We start from the raw sequence: 7,726 nt of genomic DNA, 5'->3' as shown, positions 1-7,726 counted from the left end.
ACAGAGGTCAGATCAGTCGAGCTGTGTAACAGGGGAAACTTTAACTAATAAACTGTACTAATCTGCTAAACCAAAATTATAGAAAAAATTAGCAAAAATATTTATGAGTCTAGATTCAGGAAATTTTACGGATTTAAATTTCGAGTTTTGTAACTCGAGTTATGATTTATTTAGTGAATATGACGCAGCGAGACAGCTTAATCAAAGTGGAATGAATAGTGAAGTTAAAGTAGATATACTTGAATTGTTGTGTAAACATGTTAGATTCTTTAATTAGTATTTACATACTTACTTACTAAGCTATAAGCTTACTTTGTTTCTCTCTTTTGTCTTATAGTGTCCTTCGCTTGCTCAGAGTTAAGGATCGTGAAGATCTACCCGCACTATCATACTTTAGGGTATTTGAACTAAACGTTTTGAATTATGGCATGTATAGTAGGCTTAATTATTTTGTTACGTGTCATATTTGTCTAGGTTTAAAATATTAGTTACGATTTCTCGACCAACTACTTTGTACAAGCCATTAAAGTTGGCTAATATTGTTCAAGACATATGTTATACGATGCACTATCAAATTGGATGACATATTTATATCTCGGTTATGTTTAATGGTATGTGTTATATTCGGTAATACCTTGTATCTGCTTCTACGACGATAACGGGTAAGGGTGTTACATTTAGTGGTATCGAGCTATGGTTTAGTCGGTTCTCGGACTAATAAAGTGTGTGAAAAGTCTAGCTATACATGCCATAAAAATATTGTGATAGTGTGGTGACTCTGATTATTCTAAAGCGTGTTTTGTTTTAATATAGTAATGGATCTCAAGGAACTGCAATGATGATGTTTGCTAGTAATGCACCGCTCCCACAAGGGACCGCGCTGTGGAAAGTAGACTGAGACATTGAGACAAGGAGATGAGGCTCGGGATGCCTTTCTCCAAATGATGAACAATTGGTATCTTGAATTTATTCGAGCAAATCCAAATGCTCAACCTCCTCCACCCCTCCTATACCTCGACGATTCTCAGTGGCTGCTCAAGGTATAGATTTGGTAAGAATGAACAAGCCTCCGGTTGACAAGATTCAAAACAAGGGTCAAGAGTTTAGAGCAAAGGTCGATGATGATCCTGAAAAGCGGAATTCGGCTTGAAAATTCTACCCGTGTATTTGATGAGCTCTCATGTACACCGAGGAATGCTTAAAGTGTCTTGTATCACTTTTGAGAGATTCGACTTACCACCGGTGGAAGACTTTGGTTGCATGGTGCCAAAAGAAAAAGTTACTTGGGATTTTTCCAGGAAGAATTTAGAAAGAAATACATAAGTCACGATTTATTGATCAAAACGGAAGGAGTTCCTTGAATTGAAGCGAGGGAAAATGTCATGCAGTATGAACGCGAATTTGTAAGACTCAAGAAGAATGCCCAGAATGTGTGTCCACCGAGGCCATTATGTGTAGAAGATTTGAAGATGGGCTGAATGAGGACATTAAAGTGCTTGTAGGAATTTTGGAGTTGAAAGAATTTGTAGTATTGGTTGATCGAGCTCTTAAAGTCAAGAATTGAACAAAGAAAGAAGAAAAGCTGCTATTGAGGCCCGAGATGTCGAAAAAGACAGATAAGCAAGTCATTTCAATCTCAACCAAAGAGGTCCAAAGAGACAAACCCTCGAATGACAGTTTCAATTGGGGATTCACACGAGATCGTAGTAGAGCATATTCGGGTCTAAAGCTCAAGCTACTTGGTGGCAAGTGTGGGTAATGTGCGACCTAGAAAGCCCGAGTGTCGACAATGTGGCGAGCATCATTATGGTGAGTGTTGGGGACCAAGCGAGCTTGTTTCAAAGTGGTTCTCGCGAGCATTTTATTAGAGATTGTCCGGAGAAAGTTAAAGAAGAAAGATTTGAGTGCTAGATGAATACCACCGCTAGTAGAGGTAGACCACCGAGAAATACAGAGGTGGGACTAGTAGTAAACTGTGATGAAAGATTTAACGGCAAGATCGGAAGCTAGAGCACTGCTAGAGCTTATGCTATACGTGCGAAAAGATGCATCATCTCCCGATGTCATTACTGGTACATTTTCTCTCTATGATACTATTGTTATTGCATTGATTGATCCCGGGTCCACTCATTCCTATATTTGCATGAATTTAGTATCCAATAAAAAGTTGCTGTTGAATTTCTTGAGTTTACGATTAAAGTGTTGAACCCTTAGGCCAATATGTGCTAGTTGACAAGGTTTGCAAGAATTGCCCATTAATGATTCAAGGTCACTTTGTTTTCCGCCAACTTGATGTTTGTTACCATTTGGTGAGTTTGACGTTATCTTGGGAATGGACCGGTTAACATTGTATGATGCTAAGGTAGATTGTAAACAAAAGACACTAGAGTTGAAATGTGAAAATGGAGAAATTCGTGGGTTGAAACAGATGAATCAAATAAATTGCCTATGGTGATTTGCACATGTCCGCATAGAAATACATGAGAAAAGGATGTGAAGCTTATCCGCTTATGTAATGAATATTGAGTTGCCTCAACTGAAATTTGAATCGATCTGATAGTCTGTGAGTTTCGGATGTATTTCCAAAGGAATTGCACAGGTTGCCTCCGACGAGAGATAGATTTTGCCATTGATTTGTTCTTTGTATCGCACCGATCTCGATTGCTCCATATAGAATGGCTCCGATCAATTAAAAGAATTGAAGGCTCAATTGCAAGAGTTAATGAGACAAGGGATTTGTGAGACCGAGTTTCTCTCCCTGGGTGCTCTGTATTATTCAGAAGAAGAAGGATGGTTCAATGAGACTTTGCATTGATTACCGTCGACTTAATAAGGTGACTATAAAGAACAAGTACCCATTGCCGAGGATTGATGATTTATTCGATCGGTTAAAGGGGCCACAGTGTTTTCAAAGATTGATTTGAGGTCCGGTTACTACCAATTGAGAGTTAAGGAGTCGGATGTCGAAAACCGCCTTTAGGACAAGGTATGGACATTATGAGTTTCTTGTGATGCCTTTCGCTTAACAAATGCTCCAAATATATTTATGGACTTAATGAATCGGATCTTCCGCCATATTTGGATAAGTTTGTAGTAGTGTTTATAGATGACATTTTAATTTATTCTCGAGATGAGTCCGAACATGCCGAACACTTGAGAACTATATTGCAGATCTTGAGAGAAAAGAAACTGTTTGCCAAGTTTAGTAAAAGTGAGTTCGGCTTTGTGAAGTCGGATTTTGGGGCATATAGTCTCGGTGATGGTATTGGTGGATCCAAGCAAGATTTCGCGATCGTTGATTGAAAGCGCCAAGAATGTATCCGAGGTTAGAAGCTTTTTAGGCTTAGCCGGGTATTATAGACGTTTTGTTGAAGGATTTTCGATGATTGCCTCTCCTATGACTAAGTTGTTGCAAAAGAATGTTAAGTTCAAATGGACTGATAAATGTCAACAAAGCTTTGAAAAGTTGAAAGCACGATTGACTGAAGCACCAATTTTAGTACAGCCCGAGTCGGGAAAGGAGTTCGTAATTTATAGTGATGCATCATTGATGTGCCTTAGATGTGTGTTGATGCAAGAGGGTAAAGTGGTAGCTTATGCTTGAGACAGCTTAAAACCGCATGAGAAGAACTATCCTACACATGATTTGAACCGGCATTGTTGTTTTTGCCTTGAAGATTTGGCGACATTATTTGTACGGTGAAAATGTCAAATTTTACCGATCACAAAAGTTTGAAATACTTGATGAATCAAAAGGATCTGAATCTGCGACATGAAGATGGCTTGAATTATTAAAGAATTATGATCTAGTGATTGATTACCATCCGGAAAAGCAAATGTAGTTCTTGACGCCTTGAGCGAAAAATTTCTTTTTACTTTGAGAGCCATGAACACGGGTTAGCATTGTCGATGATGGGTCAATCTTAGCGAGAGATGAGAGCTAAACCGTTATTTCTCCGATTGATTTGTGATGCTCAAAAGAATGATAGTGAGTTGCGGATCAAGAGAACTCAATCTGAATCGAGTTACGACTCGATTTTCGAGTTGGACCAGGATGATATTTGATGTTTCGAGACAGATACGTGTCTTGAAAAACGATAAATTGATTCGAAAATATTACATGAGGCGCTAATGGTCATTTATCGTTCATCTGGTAGCACAAAATGTATAATGATTTAAAGAAGTCAGATTGGTGGCGGTATGAAAAGGGACATTTCGAATTTGTAACCAAGTGTTTGATCTGTCAACAAGTAAAAGTTTGAACATCAAGTGCCTTCGGATTACTTCAACCGTAATGGTGCACGAGTGGAAATGGGACAAGATTACCATGGATTTTGTAACGGTTTGCCTTTAACTCCTAAAAGAAGGATCTTTGTTTGGGTAGTGGTTGATAGATTAACAAAGTCACCCACTTTATACCAAGACGTCTGATTACTCACTTGATAAATTAGCGAATTATATATTGCTGAAATTGTGAAGTTGCATAGAGTACCTATGCCTATAATATCGATAGAGATCCAAGATTTACCTCGAGATTTTGGAAAAGTTACAAGAAGCTTTGGGTACAAAATTGAACTTTAGTATCTCGCATTTCATCCACAAACAGATGGCCAAACGGAAAGAGTAATCCGGTACTCGAAGATATGCTTAGATCTTGTGTTTTAGAATTTGGAGGTAGTTGGGAGAAATATCTATCTTTGATTGAGTTTGCCTACAATAACAGATTATCAATCAAGTATACAAATGGCACCGTCTGAAGCCTTGTATGGTCGTAAGTGTCGGACTCCTTTATATTGGACCGAGCTTAGTGAGAAATGATTCATGGAGTTGATCTAGTTAAAGAAACCGAAGAGAAAATAAAAGTAATTCGGGATTGCTTGAAAGTCGCTTCAGATCGACAAAAGTCATATGCGATTTAAAAGAAAAGAGATTGAATTTCGGTGGGTGATAAAGTGTTCTTGAAGGTGTCACCATGGAAAAAGATTCGAGATTTAGTCGAAAAGGCAAGTTGAGTCCGCGTTTTATTGGGCGTCGAGATTCTTGAGAGAATTGGACCATGGCATATCGGTTGGCCTTCTGGCGAAGTTAGAAAGAATTCATAACGTGTTTCATGTATCAATGTTGCGACGTTATCGTTCGATCCTTCACATGTGATTTCCCCAACGAAATTGAGATTCGATCGGATATGACCTATGAGGAGAAACCAATAAAGATTTTGGCTCGAGAGGTTAAACAGTTAAGAAATAAAAGTATAGCTTTAGTGAAAGTATTGTGGCACGGACATGGGATAGAAGAGGCTACGTGGGAACTTGAGGAAGCAATGAGGAAACAAGACCCAAACCTCTTTATGGTAAGATTTTCGAGGACGAAAATCTCAAAAGGGGAGAATTGTGACAACCCGAATTAGGGCCTAATCGAATAGTGGTTTCGTGACCACAAATTCGAGATAGAAATAATTGTTTTATAATTATTTTGGGGTTTATGATATGATTGCATGATTGTGTGAAAATTTCGTGATGAAATTCTATGCCTAAAGTGCTTAAATAGAAAGTAGGGACTAAATCGAATAAGTTGCAAAATTTGCATCCCTAAGTTTTAGTATGAAATTGTTTTGGAATATTAATTAGGAGGTCTTAAATAGCAATTTGACCAATTTTAAGTTCATGGACAAAATTAGGACATGGAAGGAATTTTGAAAGTTTAGTAAGGAGGGCATTTTGGTCATTTGGATATTAAATGAAATAAAATGGGAAAAATAACACAAAATTGATCATCATCCTCCTTAGTTGCTCCCAATTCTCCCTCTCTCCATAGCTAGGGTTTCTTCAATTTTCAAGCTCCATAATCAAGAAACACGCGAATTGATCTCGAGCAGGGAAGGAAAAAGTTTTGGACTAAATTGCAAAATTTCCACATTTTGTACCAAGGTAAGTTTGTATGTAAATATTACAATAATTTCATGTACATTCTTATATTTCAGCCTATTATATAAATATACTAGCTGATGTTAAAATATAAATCGACTATTGGAAGAATGGAAATAAATATAGAGAGAGATCCGGTTGAACATTCGGAGATCGAATGAAATAGAGGGCGTAGCTAGGTCACATGTATGATGCTAAGTGCACATCATGTGTACAAGAAAGCTACGAGACACCTCAGAGTAGCTAGGTCACATGTGTGATACAAGATGTATCCCATGTAGACAAGAGAGCTACGTGAAAGATAAATGTAGCTAGGTCGCATGCGTGATTCCAAGTGAAGGACACCATGTAGACAAGAGAGCTACGTGAAAGATAAATGTAGCTAGGTCGCATGCGTGATTCCAAGTGAAGGACACCATGTAGACAAGAGAGCTACGAGACAAATCGGTTAGGTCGCATGAGTGGTACTAAGTGTTCACCATGTGTACAAGAGAGCCGAACTAAACGAAGTATGATGGTGGGGTGTGTCTTGAAACCATTAAATATCGAGGATTGATCCGAATTGTTCAACGGGATGGTTTTGTGGTGATATTATGGTTTGGACCTACACTTATGGTGAATGAAATGTGGTGAAAATGATTTGTGGTATATACATATATAAGATAAAATGAGGTTAGCATAAAGAATGTGTGAAAGAGTGAAATTAGCATTAAAACTGTTTTTAGATGGTAGCAGTGACGTGATTTTGAAAAATCACCAAAATAGGAGGAATATAATTAGAGGTTGAATGAGATGTGAAATTAAAGTTTAATGAGTCTACTTTCATATGAAAGAAACAGAGCAAGCAAAGGAATTCTATATTTTGAGATATTTACAAGTGTATGTGACTTGCTCAGATGAATACGTGATCCCTGTTCCAACTTTGAAAAATCATTAAAAATTGTACAAAGCAAATTAAGAAATATAGTTTACATGCATAAATTCCTTATTGAGACTAGTTTTAAATGAAATAGACTTCAGGGTTGTTTGAATTGTGTACTGAGAGAAATTCAATTCGTAGTGAACAGAGGTCGATCAATCGAGTGGTAACAGGGAAACTTTAACTAATAAACTGTACAAATCAGCTGAACCAAAATTATAGAAAAAATTAACAAAAAGCTTTATAAGTCTAGATTCAGGAAATTTTACGGATTTAAATTTCGAGTTTTGTAACTCGAGTTATGATTTATTTAGTGAATATGACGCAGCAGAGACAGCTTAATCAAAGTGGAATGAATAGTGAAGTTAAAGTAGATATACTTGAATTGTTGTGTAAACATGTTAGATTCTTTAATTAGTATTTACATACTTACTTACTAAGCTATAAGCTTACTTTGTTTCTCTCTTTTGTCTTATAGTGTCCTTCGCTTGCTCAGAGTTAAGGATCGTGAAGATCTACCCGCACTATCATACTTTAGGGTATTTGAACTAAACGTTTTGAATTATGGCATGTATAGTAGGCTTAATTATTTTGTTACGTGTCATATTTGTCTAGGTTTAAAATATTAGTTACAAGATTTCGACCAGCTACTTTGTACAAGCCATTAAAGTTGGCTAATATTGTTCAAGACATATGTTATACGATGCACTATCAAATTGGATGACATATTTATATCTCGGTTATGTTTAATGGTATGTGTTATATTCTGGTAATACCTTGTATCCTGTTCCGGCGATGGTAACGGGTAAGGGGTGTTACAGAATAAGCTCATCGTTCTTGGGTACACAAACTCTATCTTTAAACATTATACATCCATTGGTAT

Source organism: Gossypium arboreum, chromosome 4 (genome assembly GCF_025698485.1).
Source record: "Gossypium arboreum isolate Shixiya-1 chromosome 4, ASM2569848v2, whole genome shotgun sequence".
NCBI classification, from domain to species: domain Eukaryota; kingdom Viridiplantae; phylum Streptophyta; class Magnoliopsida; order Malvales; family Malvaceae; genus Gossypium; species Gossypium arboreum.
The sequence above is the reverse complement of the archived record's forward strand: the minus strand, read 5'-3'. Positions refer to the sequence as shown.